We start from the raw sequence: 22,953 nt of genomic DNA on the forward strand, positions 1-22,953 counted from the left end.
TTTGCACACTGATTGGTGTAAAAAAATAAAATAAAACTAAATAATAATAATCTAGCACACCTGTGCAGGTTTGACATGACATGATAGGTAGCTGTCTTGTGGGTGGTGCTGAATCCTGTTAAATGACGTGAGGGTCTCATGCCTATGCACAAGGGTGTGTCATTGCTGTTGCTTGACCATGCATGGGTTTCTGTGGTCAGTGAATGATAAAAACAAAATTTACCATCCATTGATGGATGGGAAATCCGCCATGAGGCATTTGTTTTTAGAAACTGCTGCTCACAACCAATGTTGCAATGGAGTGTCTCCATCTGCTGGTGGTATTGGAAAGGCATTAGTGCTATGACAGGGTCTGAAGAAGAAGAAGAAAACGGAAAAAAATATATATAAAAAGAAAAAGAGAGAGAGAGACTGACTTAGTGAGCGAGTGAGTGAGAGAGTGAGAGTGAGTGAGAGTGAGTGAGAGTGAATGAGTGAGTGAATGAGTGAGTGAGTGAGTGAGTGAGTGAGAACAAATGAGTTAAAGCAAGTGAGTGAGAGAGATCGAATGAATGAAAGTCTGAATGACAGAAAGAAAAAAGGATGAAGAAAGAAGCATGAAGAAAAAAAAATGTATATGGAGTTGCTGACGTGAGTGCAATCTACAAAGCCGTTGAGGCTGATCCTCATGGGAGGATTATTGCACCAGGACCCTTAGCACTTTTAAAATGCCATTCAATGCCACTTCTAGGGCTAGATGTAAACTGCAGATGACCATGTTGTGGTAGTTACCATGGATACCCAAGTGATGTGTGAGCTAACACATAGGCCCAACAGATTCCAAGAAGGCCAGAATCACCAGCGGCACCACCATCGGTTGTCAGGTCACCCGGATTCAGCAAATACCAGAGTCCAAAATGATGCAGGTTTATACTGTTAATTTTCAGTTTATCGTTACAGTTGGTGTTATTCCATGTCGGAAGGGACGCAGCTACAGCCAGTGGGGTAACTAGAGACAGGCAGGCAGCTATGTGCAACAAAGGTAGGCGTGTTGTTTTCATATGCAGATCTGAAATATTGTCTTATATGCAAGAGGAGGAGTGATGGGGGTTCAGGCAAAAGCCAGGCTATGGATTGCATTGCTAAATGCTCCATCAGAGTGCAATGGTCGCCTGTCCTTTTTTTAAGTGATGATGTGGGTTTAGCCTGTGCTGTATGTATGTATGGGTGGCTGACTGCCACCCAGCCAGAGAGTGTATGGGAGGCTGGTTGGCTGCCAGCCTTCCTTCCATTCCTATGAGTAATGTGAGTGCTCATGAAGGGGACATGGTTGGGTCCACCCCTTTCCCGGTTATCCCCTCTAGGTCTTTTGGCTTAGATCAAGTGTAAAAAAAGAAAGGATCTTGCGACAGATCGCATCCTGAGGCACGTTTTTTTTTTGTGTGAATACTTGCACTTGGGTGACTTGTGAGCACATACTGATACATACGTTCCCTATCTGGGGACCATAAATTAAATGGATTTTTGAGAAAGGGAGCTGATTTGGAAGCTTGCTTCTGTCGCCCTATGCATTGACCCGATGTGGCAGTATCTTCGGGTAGTGAACAGTGCACCACCCCATTCCAGTGTTAAACAAGAAAGATTCTCATTTAATCCTCCGTGGGTGAGAATTTGAGTTTGAGAATTGGAGACCAAAATGATGAGTTGCACTGACTGGTTTATGAACGTCTATTCATTTAGCGTTTTAATGACCATGTTTGCACACTGATTGGTGTAAAAAAATAAAATAAAACTAAATAATAATAATCTAGCACACCTGTGCAGGTTTGACATGACATGATAGGTAGCTGTCTTGTGGGTGGTGCTGAATCCTGTTAAATGACGTGAGGGTCTCATGCCTATGCACAAGGGTGTGTCATTGCTGTTGCTTGACCATGCATTGGTTTCTGTGGTCAGTGAATGATAAAAACAAAATTTACCATCCATTGATGGATGGGAAATCCGCCATGAGGCATTTGTTTTTAGAAACTGCTGCTCACAACCAATGTTGCAATGGAGTGTCTCCATCTGCTGGTGGTATTGGAAAGGCATTAGTGCTATGACAGGGTCTGAAGAAGAAGAAGAAGAAGAAGAAGAAGACGGAAAAAAATATATATAAAAAGAAAAAGAGAGAGAGAGAGAGACTGACTTAGTGAGCGAGTGAGTAAGAGAGTGAGAGTGAGTGAGAGTGAATGAGTGAGTGAGTGATTGAGTGAGTGAGTGAGTGAGTGAGAACAAATGAGTTAAAGCAAGTGAGTGAGAGAGATCGAATGAATGAAAGTCTGAATGACAGAAAGAAAAAAGGATGAAGAAAGAAGCATGAAGAAAAAAAATGTATATGGAGTTGCTGACATGAGTGCAATCTACAAAGCCGTTGAGGCTGATCCTCATGGGAGGATTATTGCACCAGGACCCTTAGCACTTTTAAAATGCCATTCAATGCCACTTCTAGGGCTAGATGTAAACTGCAGATGACCATGTTGTGGTAGTTACCATGGATACCCAAGTGATGTGTGAGCTTACACATAGGCCCAACAGATTCCAAAAAGGCCAGAATCACCAGCGGCACCACCATCGGTTGTCAGGTCACCCGGATTCAGCAAATACCAGAGTCCAAAATGATGCAGGTTTATACTGTTAATTTTCAGTTTATCGTTACAGTTGGTGTTATTCCATGTCGGAAGGGACGCAGCTACAGCCAGTGGGGGTAACTAGAGACAGGCAGGCAGCTATGTGCAACAAAGGTAGGCGTGTTGTTTTCATATGCAGATCTGAAATATTGTCTTATATGCAAGAGGAGGAGTGATGGGGGTTCAGGCAAAAGCCAGGCTATGGATTGCATTGCTAAATGCTCCATCAGAGTGCAATGGTCGCCTGTCCTTTTTTTAAGTGATGATGTGGGTTTAGCCTGTGCTGTATGTATGTATGGGTGGCTGACTGCCGCCCACCCAGAGAGTGTATGGGAGGCTGGTTGGCTGCCAGCCTTCCTTCCATTCCTATGAGTAATGTGAGTGCTCATGAAGGGGACATGGTTGGGTCCACCCCTTTCCCGGTTATCCCCTCTAGGCCTTTTGGCTTAGATCAAGTGTAAAAAAAGAAAGGATCTTGCGACAGATCGCATCCTGAGGCACGTTTTTTTTTTTGTGTGAATACTTGCACTTGGGTGACTTGTGAGCACATACTGATACATACGTTCCCTATCTGGGGACCATAAATTAAATGGATTTTTGAGAAAGGGAGCTGATTTGGAAGCTTGCTTCTGTCGCCCTATGCATTGACCCGATGTGGCAGTATCTTCGGGTAGTGAACAGTGCACCACCCCCATTCCAGTGTTAAACAAGAAAGATTCTCATTTAATCCTCCGTGGGTGAGAATTTGAGTTTGAGAATTGGAGACCAAAATGATGAGTTGCACTGACTGGTTTATGAACGTCTATTCATTTAGCGTTTTAATGACCATGTTTGCACACTGATTGGTGTAAAAAAATAAAATAAAACTAAATAATAATAATCTAGCATACCTGTGCAGGTTTGACATGACATGACAGGTAGCTGTCTTGTGGGTGGTGCTGAATCCTGTTAAATGACTTGAGGGTCTCATGCCTATACACAAGGGTGTGTCATTGCTGTTGCTTGACCATGCATTGGTTTCTGTGGTCAGTGAATGATAAAAACAAAATTTACCATCCATTGATGGATGGGAAATCCGCCATGAGGCATTTGTTTTTAGAAACTGCTGCTCACAGCCAATGTTGCAATGGAGTGTCTCCATCTGCTGGTGGTATTGGAAAGGCATTAGTGCTATGACAGGGTCTGAAGAAGAAGAAGAAGACGGAAAAAAATATATATAAAAAGAAAAAGAGAGAGAGAGAGAGAGTGAGAGTGAGTGAGAGTGAATGAGTGAGTGCGTGATTGAGTGAGTGAGTGAGAACAAATGAGTTAAAGCAAGTGAGTGAGAGAGATCGAATGAATGAAAGTCTGAATGACAGAAAGAAAAAAGGATGAAGAAAGAAGCATGAAGAAAAAAAAATGTATATGGAGTTGCTGACATGAGTGCAATCTACAAAGCCGTTGAGGCTGATCCTCATGGGAGGATTATTGCACCAGGACCCTCAGCACTTTTAAAATGCCATTCAATGCCACTTCTAGGGCTAGATGTAAACTGCAGATGACCATGTTGTGGTAGTTACCATGGATACCCAAGTGATGTGTGAGCTAACACATAGGCCCAACAGATTCCAAGAAGGCCAGAATCACCAGCGGCACCACCATCGGTTGTCAGGTCACCCGGATTCAGCAAATACCAGAGTCCAAAATGATGCAGGTTTATACTGTTAATTTTCAGTTTATCGTTACAGTTGGTGTTATTCCATGTCGGAAGGGACGCAGCTACAGCCAGTGGGGTAACTAGAGACAGGCAGGCAGCTATGTGCAACAAAGGTAGGCGTGTTGTTTTCATATGCAGATCTGAAATATTGTCTTATATGCAAGAGGAGGAGTGATGGGGGTTCAGGCAAAAGCCAGGCTATGGATTGCATTGCTAAATGCTCCATCAGAGTGCAATGGTCGCCTGTCCTTTTTTTAAGTGATGATGTGGGTTTAGCCTGTGCTGTATGTATGTATGGGTGGCTGACTGCCACCCAGCCAGAGAGTGTATGGGAGGCTGGTTGGCTGCCAGCCTTCCTTCCATTCCTATGAGTAATGTGAGTGCTCATGAAGGGGACATGGTTGGGTCCACCCCTTTCCCGGTTATCCCCTCTAGGTCTTTTGGCTTAGATCAAGTGTAAAAAAAGAAAGGATCTTGCGACAGATCGCATCCTGAGGCACGTTTTTTTTTTGTGTGAATACTTGCACTTGGGTGACTTGTGAGCACATACTGATACATACGTTCCCTATCTGGGGACCATAAATTAAATGGATTTTTGAGAAAGGGAGCTGATTTGGAAGCTTGCTTCTGTCGCCCTATGCATTGACCCGATGTGGCAGTATCTTCGGGTAGTGAACAGTGCACCACCCCATTCCAGTGTTAAACAAGAAAGATTCTCATTTAATCCTCCGTGGGTGAGAATTTGAGTTTGAGAATTGGAGACCAAAATGATGAGTTGCACTGACTGGTTTATGAACGTCTATTCATTTAGCGTTTTAATGACCATGTTTGCACACTGATTGGTGTAAAAAAATAAAATAAAACTAAATAATAATAATCTAGCACACCTGTGCAGGTTTGACATGACATGATAGGTAGCTGTCTTGTGGGTGGTGCTGAATCCTGTTAAATGACGTGAGGGTCTCATGCCTATGCACAAGGGTGTGTCATTGCTGTTGCTTGACCATGCATTGGTTTCTGTGGTCAGTGAATGATAAAAACAAAATTTACCATCCATTGATGGATGAGAAATCCGCCATGAGGCATTTGTTTTTAGAAACTGCTGCTCACAACCAATGTTGCAATGGAGTGTCTCCATCTGCTGGTGGTATTGGAAAGGCATTAGTGCTATGACAGGGTCTGAAGAAGAAGAAGAAGACGGAAAAAAATATATATAAAAAGAAAAAGAGAGAGAGAGACTGACTTAGTGAGCGAGTGAGTGAGAGAGTGAGAGTGAGTGAGAGTGAGTGAGAGTGAATGAGTGAGTGAATGAGTGAGTGAGTGAGTGAGTGAGTGAGAACAAATGAGTTAAAGCAAGTGAGTGAGAGAGATCGAATGAATGAAAGTCTGAATGACAGAAAGAAAAAAGGATGAAGAAAGAAGCATGAAGAAAAAAAATGTATATGGAGTTGCTGACATGAGTGCAATCTACAAAGCCGTTGAGGCTGATCCTCATGGGAGGATTATTGCACCAGGACCCTTAGCACTTTTAAAATGCCATTCAATGCCACTTCTAGGGCTAGATGTAAACTGCAGATGACCATGTTGTGGTAGTTACCATGGATACCCAAGTGATGTGTGAGCTAACACATAGGCCCAACAGATTCCAAGAAGGCCAGAATCACCAGCGGCACCACCATCGGTTGTCAGGTCACCCGGATTCAGCAAATACCAGAGTCCAAAATGATGCAGGTTTATACTGTTAATTTTCAGTTTATCGTTACAGTTGGTGTTATTCCATGTCGGAAGGGACGCAGCTACAGCCAGTGGGGTAACTAGAGACAGGCAGGCAGCTATGTGCAACAAAGGTAGGCGTGTTGTTTTCATATGCAGATCTGAAATATTGTCTTATATGCAAGAGGAGGAGTGATGGGGGTTCAGGCAAAAGCCAGGCTATGGATTGCATTGCTAAATGCTCCATCAGAGTGCAATGGTCGCCTGTCCTTTTTTTAAGTGATGATGTGGGTTTAGCCTGTGCTGTATGTATGTATGGGTGGCTGACTGCCACCCACCCAGAGAGTGTATGGGAGGCTGGTTGGCTGCCAGCCTTCCTTCCATTCCTATGAGTAATGTGAGTGCTCATGAAGGGGACATGGTTGGGTCCACCCCTTTCCCGGTTATCCCCTCTAGGTCTTTTGGCTTAGATCAAGTGTAAAAAAAGAAAGGATCTTGCGACAGATCGCATCCTGAGGCACGTTTTTTTTTGTGTGAATACTTGCACTTGGGTGACTTGTGAGCACATACTGATACATACGTTCCCTATCTGGGGACCATAAATTAAATGGATTTTTGAGAAAGGGAGCTGATTTGGAAGCTTGCTTCTGTCGCCCTATGCATTGACCCGATGTGGCAGTATCTTCGGGTAGTGAACAGTGCACCACCCCATTCCAGTGTTAAACAAGAAAGATTCTCATTTAATCCTCCGTGGGTGAGAATTTGAGTTTGAGAATTGGAGACCAAAATGATGAGTTGCACTGACTGGTTTATGAACGTCTATTCATTTAGCGTTTTAATGACCATGTTTGCACACTGATTGGTGTAAAAAAATAAAATAAAACTAAATAATAATAATCTAGCACACCTGTGCAGGTTTGACATGACATGACAGGTAGCTGCCTTGTGGGTGGTGCTGAATCCTGTTAAATGACGTGAGGGTCTCATGCCTATACACAAGGGTGTGTCATTGCTGTTGCTTGACCATGCATTGGTTTCTGTGGTCAGTGAATGATAAAAACAAAATTTACCATCCATTGATGGATGGGAAATCCGCCATGAGGCATTTGTTTTTAGAAACTGCTGCTCACAACCAATGTTGCAATGGAGTGTCTCCATCTGCTGGTGGTATTGGAAAGGCATTAGTGCTATGACAGGGTCTGAAGAAGAAGAAGAAGAAGAAGACGGAAAAAAATATATATAAAAAGAAAAAGAGAGAGAGAGACTGACTTAGTGAGCGAGTGAGTGAGAGAGTGAGAGTGAGTGAGAGTGAATGAGTGAGTGAGTGAGTGATTGAGTGAGTGAGTGAGAACAAATGAGTTAAAGCAAGTGAGTGAGAGAGATCGAATGAATGAAAGTCTGAATGACAGAAAGAAAAAAGGATGAAGAAAGAAGCATGAAGAAAAAAAAAATGTATATGGAGTTGCTGACATGAGTGCAATCTACAAAGCCGTTGAGGCTGATCCTCATGGGAGGATTATTGCACCAGGACCCTTAGCACTTTTAAAATGCCATTCAATGCCACTTCTAGGGCTAGATGTAAACTGCAGATGACCATGTTGTGGTAGTTACCATGGATACCCAAGTGATGTGTGAGCTAACACATAGGCCCAACAGATTCCAAGAAGGCCAGAATCACCAGCGGCACCACCATCGGTTGTCAGGTCACCCGGATTCAGCAAATACCAGAGTCCAAAATGATGCAGGTTTATACTGTTAATTTTCAGTTTATCGTTACAGTTGGTGTTATTCCATGTCGGAAGGGACGCAGCTACAGCCAGTGGGGTAACTAGAGACAGGCAGGCAGCTATGTGCAACAAAGGTAGGCGTGTTGTTTTCATATGCAGATCTGAAATATTGTCTTATATGCAAGAGGAGGAGTGATGGGGGTTCAGGCAAAAGCCAGGCTATGGATTGCATTGCTAAATGCTCCATCAGAGTGCAATGGTCGCCTGTCCTTTTTTTAAGTGATGATGTGGGTTTAGCCTGTGCTGTATGTATGTATGGGTGGCTGACTGCCACCCACCCAGAGAGTGTATGGGAGGCTGGTTGGCTGCCAGCCTTCCTTCCATTCCTATGAGTAATGTGAGTGCTCATGAAGGGGACATGGTTGGGTCCACCCCTTTCCCGGTTATCCCCTCTAGGCCTTTTGGCTTAGATCAAGTGTAAAAAAAGAAAGGATCTTGCGACAGATCGCATCCTGAGGCACGTTTTTTTTTTTTGTGTGAATACTTGCACTTGGGTGACTTGTGAGCACATACTGATACATACGTTCCCTATCTGGGGACAATAAATTAAATGGATTTTTGAGAAAGGGAGCTGATTTGGAAGCTTGCTTCTGTCGCCCTATGCATTGACCCGATGTGGTAGTATCTTCGGGTAGTGAACAGTGCACCACCCCATTCCAGTGTTAAACAAGAAAGATTCTCATTTAATCCTCCGTGGGTGAGAATTTGAGTTTGAGAATTGGAGACCAAAATGATGAGTTGCACTGACTGGTTTATGAACGTCTATTCATTTAGCGTTTTAATGACCATGTTTGCACACTGATTGGTGTAAAAAAATAAAATAAAACTAAATAATAATAATCTAGCACACCTGTGCAGGTTTGACATGACATGACAGGTAGCTGTCTTGTGGGTGGTGCTGAATCCTGTTAAATGACGTGAGGGTCTCATGCCTATACACAAGGGTGTGTCATTGCTGTTGCTTGACCATGCATTGGTTTCTGTGGTCAGTGAATGATAAAAACAAAATTTACCATCCATTGATGGATGGGAAATCCGCCATGAGGCATTTGTTTTTAGAAACTGCTGCTCACAACCAATGTTGCAATGGAGTGTCTCCATCTGCTGGTGGTATTGGAAAGGCATTAGTGCTATGACAGGGTCTGAAGAAGAAGAAGAAGACGGAAAAAAATATATATAAAAAGAAAAAGAGAGAGAGAGAGACTGACTTAGTGAGCGAGTGAGTGAGAGAGTGAGAGTGAGTGAGAGTGAATGAGTGAGTGAGTGATTGAGTGAGTGAGTGAGTGAGAACAAATGAGTTAAAGCAAGTGAGTGAGAGAGATCGAATGAATGAAAGTCTGAATGACAGAAAGAAAAAAGGATGAAGAAAGAAGCATGAAGAAAAAAAAATGTACATGGAGTTGCTGACATGAGTGCAATCTGCAAAGCCGTTGAGGCTGATCCTCATGGGAGGATTATTGCACCAGGACCCTTAGCACTTTTAAAATGCCATTCAATGCCACTTCTAGGGCTAGATGTAAACTGCAGATGACCATGTTGTGGTAGTTACCATGGATACCCAAGTGATGTGTGAGCTAACACATAGGCCCAACAGATTCCAAGAAGGCCAGAATCACCAGCGGCACCACCATCGGTTGTCAGGTCACCCGGATTCAGCAAATACCAGAGTCCAAAATGATGCAGGTTTATACTGTTAATTTTCAGTTTATCGTTACAGTTGGTGTTATTCCATGTCGGAAGGGACGCAGCTACAGCCAGTGGGGTAACTAGAGACAGGCAGGCAGCTATGTGCAACAAAGGTAGGCGTGTTGTTTTCATATGCAGATCTGAAATATTGTCTTATATGCAAGAGGAGGAGTGATGGGGGTTCAGGCAAAAGCCAGGCTATGGATTGCATTGCTAAATGCTCCATCAGAGTGCAATGGTCGCCTGTCCTTTTTTTAAGTGATGATGTGGGTTTAGCCTGTGCTGTATGTATGTATGGGTGGCTGACTGCCACCCACCCAGAGAGTGTATGGGAGGCTGGTTGGCTGCCAGCCTTCCTTCCATTCCTATGAGTAATGTGAGTGCTCATGAAGGGGACATGGTTGGGTCCACCCCTTTCCCGGTTATCCCCTCTAGGCCTTTTGGCTTAGATCAAGTGTAAAAAAAGAAAGGATCTTGCGACAGATCGCATCCTGAGGCACGTTTTTTTTTGTGTGAATACTTGCACTTGGGTGACTTGTGAGCACATACTGATACATACGTTCCCTATCTGGGGACCATAAATTAAATGGATTTTTGAGAAAGGGAGCTGATTTGGAAGCTTGCTTCTGTCGCCCTATGCATTGACCCGATGTGGCAGTATCTTCGGGTAGTGAACAGTGCACCACCCCATTCCAGTGTTAAACAAGAAAGATTCTCATTTAATCCTCCGTGGGTGAGAATTTGAGTTTGAGAATTGGAGACCAAAATGATGAGTTGCACTGACTGGTTTATGAACGTCTATTCATTTAGCGTTTTAATGACCATGTTTGCACACTGATTGGTGTAAAAAAAATAAAATAAAACTAAATAATAATAATCTAGCACACCTGTGCAGGTTTGACATGACATGACAGGTAGCTGTCTTGTGGGTGGTGCTGAATCCTGTTAAATGACGTGAGGGTCTCATGCCTATACACAAGGGTGTGTCATTGCTGTTGCTTGACCATGCATTGGTTTCTGTGGTCAGTGAATGATAAAAACAAAATTTACCATCCATTGATGGATGGGAAATCCGCCATGAGGCATTTGTTTTTAGAAACTGCTGCTCACAACCAATGTTGCAATGGAGTGTCTCCATCTGCTGGTGGTATTGGAAAGGCATTAGTGCTATGACAGGGTCTGAAGAAGAAGAAGAAGACGGAAAAAAATATATATAAAAAGAAAAAGAGAGAGAGAGACTGACTTAGTGAGCGAGTGAGTGAGAGAGTGAGAGTGAGTGAGAGTGAATGAGTGAGTGAGTGAGTGATTGAGTGAGTGAGTGAGTGAGAACAAATGAGTTAAAGCAAGTGAGTGAGAGAGATCGAATGAATGAAAGTCTGAATGACAGAAAGAAAAAAGGATGAAGAAAGAAGCATGAAGAAAAAAAAAATGTATATGGAGTTGCTGACATGAGTGCAATCTACAAAGCCGTTGAGGCTGATCCTCATGGGAGGATTATTGCACCAGGACCCTTAGCACTTTTAAAATGCCATTCAATGCCACTTCTAGGGCTAGATGTAAACTGCAGATGACCATGTTGTGGTAGTTACCATGGATACCCAAGTGATGTGTGAGCTAACACATAGGCCCAACAGATTCCAAGAAGGCCAGAATCACCAGCGGCACCACCATCGGTTGTCAGGTCACCCGGATTCAGCAAATACCAGAGTCCAAAATGATGCAGGTTTATACTGTTAATTTTCAGTTTATCGTTACAGTTGGTGTTATTCCATGTCGGAAGGGACGCAGCTACAGCCAGTGGGGTAACTAGAGACAGGCAGGCAGCTATGTGCAACAAAGGTAGGCGTGTTGTTTTCATATGCAGATCTGAAATATTGTCTTATATGCAAGAGGAGGAGTGATGGGGGTTCAGGCAAAAGCCAGGCTATGGATTGCATTGCTAAATGCTCCATCAGAGTGCAATGGTCGCCTGTCCTTTTTTTAAGTGATGATGTGGGTTTAGCCTGTGCTGTATGTATGTATGGGTGGCTGACTGCCACCCACCCAGAGAGTGTATGGGAGGCTGGTTGGCTGCCAGCCTTCCTTCCATTCCTATGAGTAATGTGAGTGCTCATGAAGGGGACATGGTTGGGTCCACCCCTTTCCCGGTTATCCCCTCTAGGCCTTTTGGCTTAGATCAAGTGTAAAAAAAGAAAGGATCTTGCGACAGATCGCATCCTGAGGCACGTTTTTTTTTGTGTGAATACTTGCACTTGGGTGACTTGTGAGCACATACTGATACATACGTTCCCTATCTGGGGACAATAAATTAAATGGATTTTTGAGAAAGGGAGCTGATTTGGAAGCTTGCTTCTGTCGCCCTATGCATTGACCCGATGTGGTAGTATCTTCGGGTAGTGAACAGTGCACCACCCCATTCCAGTGTTAAACAAGAAAGATTCTCATTTAATCCTCCGTGGGTGAGAATTTGAGTTTGAGAATTGGAGACCAAAATGATGAGTTGCACTGACTGGTTTATGAACGTCTATTCATTTAGCGTTTTAATGACCATGTTTGCACACTGATTGGTGTAAAAAAATAAAATAAAACTAAATAATAATAATCTAGCACACCTGTGCAGGTTTGACATGACATGACAGGTAGCTGTCTTGTGGGTGGTGCTGAATCCTGTTAAATGACGTGAGGGTCTCATGCCTATACACAAGGGTGTGTCATTGCTGTTGCTTGACCATGCATTGGTTTCTGTGGTCAGTGAATGATAAAAACAAAATTTACCATCCATTGATGGATGGGAAATCCGCCATGAGGCATTTGTTTTTAGAAACTGCTGCTCACAACCAATGTTGCAATGGAGTGTCTCCATCTGCTGGTGGTATTGGAAAGGCATTAGTGCTATGACAGGGTCTGAAGAAGAAGAAGAAGACGGAAAAAAATATATATAAAAAGAAAAAGAGAGAGAGAGAGACTGACTTAGTGAGCGAGTGAGTGAGAGAGTGAGAGTGAGTGAGAGTGAATGAGTGAGTGAGTGAGTGAGTGAGAACAAATGAGTTAAAGCAAGTGAGTGAGAGAGATCGAATGAATGAAAGTCTGAATGACAGAAAGAAAAAAGGATGAATAGAGAAGCATGAAGAAAAAAAAATGTATATGGAGTTGCTGACATGAGTGCAATCTACAAAGCCGTTGAGGCTGATCCTCATGGGAGGATTATTGCACCAGGACCCTTAGCACTTTTAAAATGCCATTCAATGCCACTTCTAGGGCTAGATGTAAACTGCAGATGACCATGTTGTGGTAGTTACCATGGATACCCAAGTGATGTGTGAGCTAACACATAGGCCCAACAGATTCCAAGAAGGCCAGAATCACCAGCGGCACCACCATCGGTTGTCAGGTCACCCGGATTCAGCAAATACCAGAGTCCAAAATGATGCAGGTTTATACTGTTAATTTTCAGTTTATCGTTACAGTTGGTGTTATTCCATGTCGGAAGGGACGCAGCTACAGCCAGTGGGGTAACTAGAGACAGGCAGGCAGCTATGTGCAACAAAGGTAGGCATGTTGTTTTCATATGCAGATCTGAAATATTGTCTTATATGCAAGAGGAGGAGTGATGGGGATTCAGGCAAAAGCCAGGCTATGGATTGCATTGCTAAATGCTCTATCAGAGTGCAATGGTCGCCTGTCCTTTTTTTAAGTGATGATGTGGGTTTAGCCTGTGCTGTATGTATGTATGGGTGGCTGACTGCCACCCACCCAGAGAGTGTATGGGAGGCTGGTTGGCTGCCAGCCTTCCTTCCATTCCTATGAGTAATGTGAGTGCTCATGAAGGGGACATGGTTGGGTCCACCCCTTTCCCGGTTATCCCCTCTAGGCCTTTTGGCTTAGATCAAGTGTAAAAAAAGAAAGGATCTTGCGACAGATCGCATCCTGAGGCACGTTTTTTTTTGTGTGAATACTTGCACTTGGGTGACTTGTGAGCACATACTGATACATACGTTCCCTATCTGGGGACCATAAATTAAATGGATTTTTGAGAAAGGGAGCTGATTTGGAAGCTTGCTTCTGTCGCCCTATGCATTGACCCGATGTGGCAGTATCTTCGGGTAGTGAACAGTGCACCACCCCATTCCAGTGTTAAACAAGAAAGATTCTCATTTAATCCTCCGTGGGTGAGAATTTGAGTTTGAGAATTGGAGACCAAAATGATGAGTTGCACTGACTGGTTTATGAACGTCTATTCATTTAGCGTTTTAATGACCATGTTTGCACACTGATTGGTGTAAAAAAATAAAATAAAACTAAATAATAATAATCTAGCACACCTGTGCAGGTTTGACATGACATGACAGGTAGCTGCCTTGTGGGTGGTGCTGAATCCTGTTAAATGACGTGAGGGTCTCATGCCTATACACAAGGGTGTGTCATTGCTGTTGCTTGACCATGCATTAGTTTCTGTGGTCAGTGAATGATAAAAACAAAATTTACCATCCATTGATGGATGGGAAATCCGCCATGAGGCATTTGTTTTTAGAAACTGCTGCTCACAACCAATGTTGCAATGGAGTGTCTCCATCTGCTGGTGGTATTGGAAAGGCATTAGTGCTATGACAGGGTCTGAAGAAGAAGAAGAAGACGGAAAAAAATATATATAAAAAGAAAAAGAGAGAGAGAGACTGACTTAGTGAGCGAGTAAGTGAGAGAGTGAGAGTGAGTGAGAGTGAATGAGTGAGTGAGTGAGTGAGTGAGTGAGAACAAATGAGTTAAAGCAAGTGAGTGAGAGAGATCGAATGAATGAAAGTCTGATTGACAGAAAGAAAAAAGGATGAAGAAAGAAGCATGAAGAAAAAAAATGTATATGGAGTTGCTGACATGAGTGCAATCTACAAAGCCGTTGAGGCTGATCCTCATGGGAGGATTATTGCACCAGGACCCTTAGCACTTTTAAAATGCCATTCAATGCCACTTCTAGGGCTAGATGTAAACTGCAGATGACCATGTTGTGGTAGTTACCATGGATAACCAAGTGATGTGTGAGCTTACACATAGGCCCAACAGATTCCAAAAAGGCCAGAATCACCAGCGGCACCACCATCGGTTGTCAGGTCACCCGGATTCAGCAAATACCAGAGTCCAAAATGATGCAGGTTTATACTGTTAATTTTCAGTTTATCGTTACAGTTGGTGTTATTCCATGTCGGAAGGGACGCAGCTACAGCCAGTGGGGGTAACTAGAGACAGGCAGGCAGCTATGTGCAACAAAGGTAGGCGTGTTGTTTTCATATGCAGATCTGAAATATTGTCTTATATGCAAGAGGAGGAGTGATGGGGGTTCAGGCAAAAGCCAGGCTATGGATTGCATTGCTAAATGCTCCATCAGAGTGCAATGGTCGCCTGTCCTTTTTTTAAGTGATGATGTGGGTTTAGCCTGTGCTGTATGTATGTATGGGTGGCTGACTGCCGCCCACCCAGAGAGTGTATGGGAGGCTGGTTGGCTGCCAGCCTTCCTTCCATTCCTATGAGTAATGTGAGTGCTCATGAAGGGGACATGGTTGGGTCCACCCCTTTCCCGGTTATCCCCTCTAGGCCTTTTGGCTTAGATCAAGTGTAAAAAAAGAAAGGATCTTGCGACAGATCGCATCCTGAGGCACGTTTTTTTTTTGTGTGAATACTTGCACTTGGGTGACTTGTGAGCACATACTGATACATACGTTCCCTATCTGGGGACCATAAATTAAATGGATTTTTGAGAAAGGGAGCTGATTTGGAAGCTTGCTTCTGTCGCCCTATGCATTGACCCGATGTGGCAGTATCTTCGGGTAGTGAACAGTGCACCACCCCCATTCCAGTGTTAAACAAGAAAGATTCTCATTTAATCCTCCGTGGGTGAGAATTTGAGTTTGAGAATTGGAGACCAAAATGATGAGTTGCACTGACTGGTTTATGAACGTCTATTCATTTAGCGTTTTAATGACCATGTTTGCACACTGATTGGTGTAAAAAAATAAAATAAAACTAAATAATAATAATCTAGCACACCTGTGCAGGTTTGACATGACATGACAGGTAGCTGTCTTGTGGGTGGTGCTGAATCCTGTTAAATGACTTGAGGGTCTCATGCCTATACACAAGGGTGTGTCATTGCTGTTGCTTGACCATGCATTGGTTTCTGTGGTCAGTGAATGATAAAAACAAAATTTACCATCCATTGATGGATGGGAAATCCGCCATGAGGCATTTGTTTTTAGAAACTGCTGCTCACAGCCAATGTTGCAATGGAGTGTCTCCATCTGCTGGTGGTATTGGAAAGGCATTAGTGCTATGACAGGGTCTGAAGAAGAAGAAGAAGAAGAAGACGGAAAAAAATATATATAAAAAGAAAAAGAGAGAGAGAGAGAGACTGACTTAGTGAGCGAGTGAGTGAGAGAGTGAGAGTGAGTGAGAGTGAATGAGTGAGTGTGTGATTGAGTGAGTGAGTGAGAACAAATGAGTTAAAGCAAGTGAGTGAGAGAGATCGAATGAATGAAAGTCTGAATGACAGAAAGAAAAAAGGATGAAGAAAGAAGCATGAAGAAAAAAAAATGTATATGGAGTTGCTGACATGAGTGCAATCTACAAAGCCGTTGAGGCTGATCCTCATGGGAGGATTATTGCACCAGGACCCTTAGCACTTTTAAAATGCCATTCAATGCCACTTCTAGGGCTAGATGTAAACTGCAGATGACCATGTTGTGGTAGTTACCATGGATACCCAAGTGATGTGTGAGCTAACACATAGGCCCAACAGATTCCAAGAAGGCCAGAATCACCAGCGGCACCACCATCGGTTGTCAGGTCACCCGGATTCAGCAAATACCAGAGTCCAAAATGATGCAGGTTTATACTGTTAATTTTCAGTTTATCGTTACAGTTGGTGTTATTCCATGTCGGAAGGGACGCAGCTACAGCCAGTGGGGTAACTAGAGACAGGCAGGCAGCTATGTGCAACAAAGGTAGGCGTGTTGTTTTCATATGCAGATCTGAAATATTGTCTTATATGCAAGAGGAGGAGTGATGGGGGTTCAGGCAAAAGCCAGGCTATGGATTGCATTGCTAAATGCTCCATCAGAGTGCAATGGTCGCCTGTCCTTTTTTTAAGTGATGATGTGGGTTTAGCCTGTGCTGTATGTATGTATGGGTGGCTGACTGCCACCCAGCCAGAGAGTGTATGGGAGGCTGGTTGGCTGCCAGCCTTCCTTCCATTCCTATGAGTAATGTGAGTGCTCATGAAGGGGACATGGTTGGGTCCACCCCTTTCCCGGTTATCCCCTCTAGGTCTTTTGGCTTAGATCAAGTGTAAAAAAAGAAAGGATCTTGCGACAGATCGCATCCTGAGGCACGTTTTTTTTTGTGTGAATACTTGCACTTGGGTGACTTGTGAGCACATACTGATACATACGTTCCCTATCTGGGGACCATAAATTAAATGGATTTTTGAGAAAGGGAGCTGATTTGGAAGCTTGCTTCTGTCGCCCTATGCATTGACCCGATGTGGCAGTATCTTCGGGTAGTGAACAGTGCACCACCCCATTCCAGTGTTAAACAAGAAAGATTCTCATTTAATCCTCCGTGGGTGAGAATTTGAGTTTGAGAATTGGAGACCAAAATGATGAGTTGCACTGACTGGTTTATGAACGTCTATTCATTTAGCGTTTTAATGACCATGTTTGCACACTGATTGGTGTAAAAAAATAAAATAAAACTAAATAATAATAATCTAGCACACCTGTGCAGGTTTGACATGACATGACAGGTAGCTGCCTTGTGGGTGGTGCTGAATCCTGTTAAATGACGTGAGGGTCTCATGCCTATACACAAGGGTGTGTCATTGCTGTTGCTTGACCATGCATTGGTTTCTGTGGTCAGTGAATGATAAAAACAAAATTTACCATCCATTGATGGATGGGAAATCCGCCATGAGGCATTTGTTTTTAGAAACTGCTGCTCACAACCAATGTTGCAATGGAGTGTCTCCATCTGCTGGTGGTATTGGAAAGGCATTAGTGCTATGACAGGGTCTGAAGAAGAAGAAGAAGAAGAAGACGGAAAAAAATATATATAAAAAGAAAAAGAGAGAGAGAGACTGACTTAGTGAGCGAGTGAGTGAGAGAGTGAGAGTGAGTGAGAGTGAATGAGTGAGTGAGTGAGTGATTGAGTGAGTGAGTGAGAACAAATGAGTTAAAGCAAGTGAGTGAGAGAGATCGAATGAATGAAAGTCTGAATGACAGAAAGAAAAAAGGATGAAGAAAGAAGCATGAAGAAAAAAAAAATGTATATGGAGTTGCTGACATGAGTGCAATCTACAAAGCCGTTGAGGCTGATCCTCATGGGAGGATTATTGCACCAGGACCCTTAGCACTTTTAAAATGCCATTCAATGCCACTTCTAGGGCTAGATGTAAACTGCAGATGACCATGTTGTGGTAGTTACCATGGATACCCAAGTGATGTGTGAGCTAACACATAGGCCCAACAGATTCCAAGAAGGCCAGAATCACCAGCGGCACCACCATCGGTTGTCAGGTCACCCGGATTCAGCAAATACCAGAGTCCAAAATGATGCAGGTTTATACTGTTAATTTTCAGTTTATCGTTACAGTTGGTGTTATTCCATGTCGGAAGGGACGCAGCTACAGCCAGTGGGGTAACTAGAGACAGGCAGGCAGCTATGTGCAACAAAGGTAGGCGTGTTGTTTTCATATGCAGATCTGAAATATTGTCTTATATGCAAGAGGAGGAGTGATGGGGGTTCAGGCAAAAGCCAGGCTATGGATCGCATTGCTAAATGCTCCATCAGAGTGCAATGGTCGCCTGTCCTTTTTTTAAGTGATGATGTGGGTTTAGCCTGTGCTGTATGTATGTATGGGTGGCTGACTGCCACCCACCCAGAGAGTGTATGGGAGGCTGGTTGGCTGCCAGCCTTCCTTCCATTCCTATGAGTAATGTGAGTGCTCATGAAGGGGACATGGTTGGGTCCACCCCTTTCCCGGTTATCCCCTCTAGGCCTTTTGGCTTAGATCAAGTGTAAAAAAAGAAAGGATCTTGCGACAGATCGCATCCTGAGGCACGTTTTTTTTTGTGTGAATACTTGCACTTGGGTGACTTGTGAGCACATACTGATACATACGTTCCCTATCTGGGGACAATAAATTAAATGGATTTTTGAGAAAGGGAGCTGATTTGGAAGCTTGCTTCTGTCGCCCTATGCATTGACCCGATGTGGTAGTATCTTCGGGTAGTGAACAGTGCACCACCCCATTCCAGTGTTAAACAAGAAAGATTCTCATTTAATCCTCCGTGGGTGAGAATTTGAGTTTGAGAATTGGAGACCAAAATGATGAGTTGCACTGACTGGTTTATGAACGTCTATTCATTTAGCGTTTTAATGACCATGTTTGCACACTGATTGGTGTAAAAAAATAAAATAAAACTAAATAATAATAATCTAGCACACCTGTGCAGGTTTGACATGACATGACAGGTAGCTGTCTTGTGGGTGGTGCTGAATCCTGTTAAATGACGTGAGGGTCTCATGCCTATACACAAGGGTGTGTCATTGCTGTTGCTTGACCATGCATTGGTTTCTGTGGTCAGTGAATGATAAAAACAAAATTTACCATCCATTGATGGATGGGAAATCCGCCATGAGGCATTTGTTTTTAGAAACTGCTGCTCACAACCAATGTTGCAATGGAGTGTCTCCATCTGCTGGTGGTATTGGAAATGCATTAGTGCTATGACAGGGTCTGAAGAAGAAGAAGACGGAAAAAAATATATATAAAAAGAAAAAGAGAGAGAGAGAGAGAGAGAGACTGACTTAGTGAGTGAGAGAGTGAGAGTGAGTGAGAGTGAATGAGTGAGTGAGTGATTGAGTGAGTGAGTGAGTGAGTGAGAACAAATGAGTTAAAGCAAGTGAGTGAGAGAGATCGAATGAATGAAAGTCTGAATGACAGAAAGAAAAAAGGATGAAGAAAGAAGCATGAAGAAAAAAAATGTATATGGAGTTGCTGACATGAGTGCAATCTACAAAGCCGTTGAGGCTGATCCTCATGGGAGGATTATTGCACCAGGACCCTTAGCACTTTTAAAATGCCATTCAATGCCACTTCTAGGGCTAGATGTAAACTGCAGATGACCATGTTGTGGTAGTTACCATGGATACCCAAGTGATGTGTGAGCTAACACATAGGCCCAACAGATTCCAAGAAGGCCAGAATCACCAGCGGCACCACCATCGGTTGTCAGGTCACCCGGATTCAGCAAATACCAGAGTCCAAAATGATGCAGGTTTATACTGTTAATTTTCAGTTTATCGTTACAGTTGGTGTTATTCCATGTCGGAAGGGACGCAGCTACAGCCAGTGGGGTAACTAGAGACAGGCAGGCAGCTATGTGCAACAAAGGTAGGCGTGTTGTTTTCATATGCAGATCTGAAATATTGTCTTATATGCAAGAGGAGGAGTGATGGGGGTTCAGGCAAAAGCCAGGCTATGGATTGCATTGCTAAATGCTCCATCAGAGTGCAATGGTCGCCTGTCCTTTTTTTAAGTGATGATGTGGGTTTAGCCTGTGCTGTATGTATGTATGGGTGGCTGACTGCCACCCACCCAGAGAGTGTATGGGAGGCTGGTTGGCTGCCAGCCTTCCTTCCATTCCTATGAGTAATGTGAGTGCTCATGAAGGGGACATGGTTGGGTCCACCCCTTTCCCGGTTATCCCCTCTAGGTCTTTTGGCTTAGATCAAGTGTAAAAAAAGAAAGGATCTTGCGACAGATCGCATCCTGAGGCACGTTTTTTTTTGTGTGAATACTTGCACTTGGGTGACTTGTGAGCACATACTGATACATACGTTCCCTATCTGGGGACCATAAATTAAATGGATTTTTGAGAAAGGGAGCTGATTTGGAAGCTTGCTTCTGTCGCCCTATGCATTGACCCGATGTGGCAGTATCTTCGGGTAGTGAACAGTGCACCACCCCATTCCAGTGTTAAACAAGAAAGATTCTCATTTAATCCTCCGTGGGTGAGAATTTGAGTTTGAGAATTGGAGACCAAAATGATGAGTTGCACTGACTGGTTTATGAACGTCTATTCATTTAGCGTTTTAATGACCATGTTTGCACACTGATTGGTGTAAAAAAATAAAATAAAACTAAATAATAATAATCTAGCACACCTGTGCAGGTTTAACATGACATGACAGGTAGCTGCCTTGTGGGTGGTGCTGAATCCTGTTAAATGACGTGAGGGTCTCATGCCTATACACAAGGGTGTGTCATTGCTGTTGCTTGACCATGCATTGGTTTCTGTGGTCAGTGAATGATAAAAACAAAATTTACCATCCATTGATGGATGGGAAATCCGCCATGAGGCATTTGTTTTTAGAAACTGCTGCTCACAACCAATGTTGCAATGGAGTGTCTCCATCTGCTGGTGGTATTGGAAAGGCATTAGTGCTATGACAGGGTCTGAAGAAGAAGAAGAAGAAGAAGACGGAAAAAAATATATATAAAAAGAAAAAGAGAGAGAGAGACTGACTTAGTGAGCGAGTGAGTGAGAGAGTGAGAGTGAGTGAGAGTGAATGAGTGAGTGAGTGAGTGATTGAGTGAGTGAGTGAGAACAAATGAGTTAAAGCAAGTGAGTGAGAGAGATCGAATGAATGAAAGTCTGAATGACAGAAAGAAAAAAGGATGAAGAAAGAAGCATGAAGAAAAAAAAAATATATATGGAGTTGCTGACATGAGTGCAATCTACAAAGCCGTTGAGGCTGATCCTCATGGGAGGATTATTGCACCAGGACCCTTAGCACTTTTAAAATGCCATTCAATGCCACTTCTAGGGCTAGATGTAAACTGCAGATGACCATGTTGTGGTAGTTACCATGGATACCCAAGTGATGTGTGAGCTAACACATAGGCCCAACAGATTCCAAGAAGGCCAGAATCACCAGCGGCACCACCATCGGTTGTCAGGTCACCCGGATTCAGCAAATACCAGAGTCCAAAATGATGCAGGTTTATACTGTTAATTTTCAGTTTATCGTTACAGTTGGTGTTATTCCATGTCGGAAGGGACGCAGCTACAGCCAGTGGGGTAACTAGAGACAGGCAGGCAGCTATGTGCAACAAAGGTAGGCGTGTTGTTTTCATATGCAGATCTGAAATATTGTCTTATATGCAAGAGGAGGAGTGATGGGGGTTCAGGCAAAAGCCAGGCTATGGATTGCATTGCTAAATGCTCCATCAGAGTGCAATGGTCGCCTGTCCTTTTTTTAAGTGATGATGTGGGTTTAGCCTGTGCTGTATGTATGTATGGGTGGCTGACTGCAACCCACCCAGAGAGTGTATGGGAGGCTGGTTGGCTGCCAGCCTTCCTTCCATTCCTATGAGTAATGTGAGTGCTCATGAAGGGGACATGGTTGGGTCCACCCCTTTCCCGGTTATCCCCTCTAGGCCTTTTGGCTTAGATCAAGTGTAAAAAAAGAAAGGATCTTGCGACAGATCGCATCCTGAGGCACGTTTTTTTTGTGTGAATACTTGCACTTGGGTGACTTGTGAGCACATACTGATACATACGTTCCCTATCTGGGGACAATAAATTAAATGGATTTTTGAGAAAGGGAGCTGATTTGGAAGCTTGCTTCTGTCGCCCTATGCATTGACCCGATGTGGTAGTATCTTCGGGTAGTGAACAGTGCACCACCCCATTCCAGTGTTAAACAAGAAAGATTCTCATTTAATCCTCCGTGGGTGAGAATTTGAGTTTGAGAATTGGAGACCAAAATGATGAGTTGCACTGACTGGTTTATGAACGTCTATTCATTTAGCGTTTTAATGACCATGTTTGCACACTGATTGGTGTAAAAAAATAAAATAAAACTAAATAATAATAATCTAGCACACCTGTGCAGGTTTGACATGACATGACAGGTAGCTGTCTTGTGGGTGGTGCTGAATCCTGTTAAATGACGTGAGGGTCTCATGCCTATACACAAGGGTGTGTCATTGCTGTTGCTTGACCATGCATTGGTTTCTGTGGTCAGTGAATGATAAAAACAAAATTTACCATCCATTGATGGATGGGAAATCCGCCATGAGGCATTTGTTTTTAGAAACTGCTGCTCACAACCAATGTTGCAATGGAGTGTCTCCATCTGCTGGTGGTATTGGAAAGGCATTAGTGCTATGACAGGGTCTGAAGAAGAAGAAGAAGACGGAAAAAAATATATATAAAAAGAAAAAGAGAGAGAGAGACTGACTTAGTGAGCGAGTGAGTGAGAGAGTGAGAGTGAGTGAGAGTGAATGAGTGAGTGAGTGAGTGATTGAGTGAGTGAGTGAGTGAGAACAAATGAGTTAAAGCAAGTGAGTGAGAGAGATCGAATGAATGAA

General features: G+C 43.4%; 13 pseudogenes; all 13 read left to right on the forward strand.

Moving 5' to 3' along the window:
- The first annotated feature begins 1,332 nt into the window (after positions 1-1,332).
- LOC130289759 (U2 spliceosomal RNA) lies at positions 1,333-1,597 on the forward strand (annotated as a pseudogene).
- A 1,476-nt stretch (positions 1,598-3,073) lies between these two features.
- LOC130288259 (U2 spliceosomal RNA) lies at positions 3,074-3,339 on the forward strand (annotated as a pseudogene).
- Positions 3,340-4,768: 1,429 nt separating this feature from the next.
- Positions 4,769-5,033, forward strand: LOC130289760 (U2 spliceosomal RNA; annotated as a pseudogene).
- Positions 5,034-6,502: 1,469 nt separating this feature from the next.
- LOC130289745 (U2 spliceosomal RNA) lies at positions 6,503-6,766 on the forward strand (annotated as a pseudogene).
- A 1,463-nt stretch (positions 6,767-8,229) lies between these two features.
- Positions 8,230-8,496, forward strand: LOC130289275 (U2 spliceosomal RNA; annotated as a pseudogene).
- Positions 8,497-9,954: 1,458 nt separating this feature from the next.
- On the forward strand, positions 9,955-10,218 carry LOC130285930 (U2 spliceosomal RNA; annotated as a pseudogene).
- A 1,462-nt stretch (positions 10,219-11,680) lies between these two features.
- On the forward strand, positions 11,681-11,944 carry LOC130289189 (U2 spliceosomal RNA; annotated as a pseudogene).
- Positions 11,945-13,390: 1,446 nt separating this feature from the next.
- Positions 13,391-13,654, forward strand: LOC130285931 (U2 spliceosomal RNA; annotated as a pseudogene).
- A 1,448-nt stretch (positions 13,655-15,102) lies between these two features.
- LOC130287870 (U2 spliceosomal RNA) lies at positions 15,103-15,367 on the forward strand (annotated as a pseudogene).
- Positions 15,368-16,830: 1,463 nt separating this feature from the next.
- LOC130289746 (U2 spliceosomal RNA) lies at positions 16,831-17,094 on the forward strand (annotated as a pseudogene).
- A 1,463-nt stretch (positions 17,095-18,557) lies between these two features.
- On the forward strand, positions 18,558-18,821 carry LOC130289190 (U2 spliceosomal RNA; annotated as a pseudogene).
- Positions 18,822-20,279: 1,458 nt separating this feature from the next.
- On the forward strand, positions 20,280-20,543 carry LOC130289747 (U2 spliceosomal RNA; annotated as a pseudogene).
- A 1,463-nt stretch (positions 20,544-22,006) lies between these two features.
- LOC130289168 (U2 spliceosomal RNA) lies at positions 22,007-22,269 on the forward strand (annotated as a pseudogene).
- Positions 22,270-22,953: the final 684 nt, after the last annotated feature.

Source organism: Hyla sarda, chromosome 8 (genome assembly GCF_029499605.1).
Source record: "Hyla sarda isolate aHylSar1 chromosome 8, aHylSar1.hap1, whole genome shotgun sequence".
Taxonomy (NCBI): domain Eukaryota; kingdom Metazoa; phylum Chordata; class Amphibia; order Anura; family Hylidae; genus Hyla; species Hyla sarda.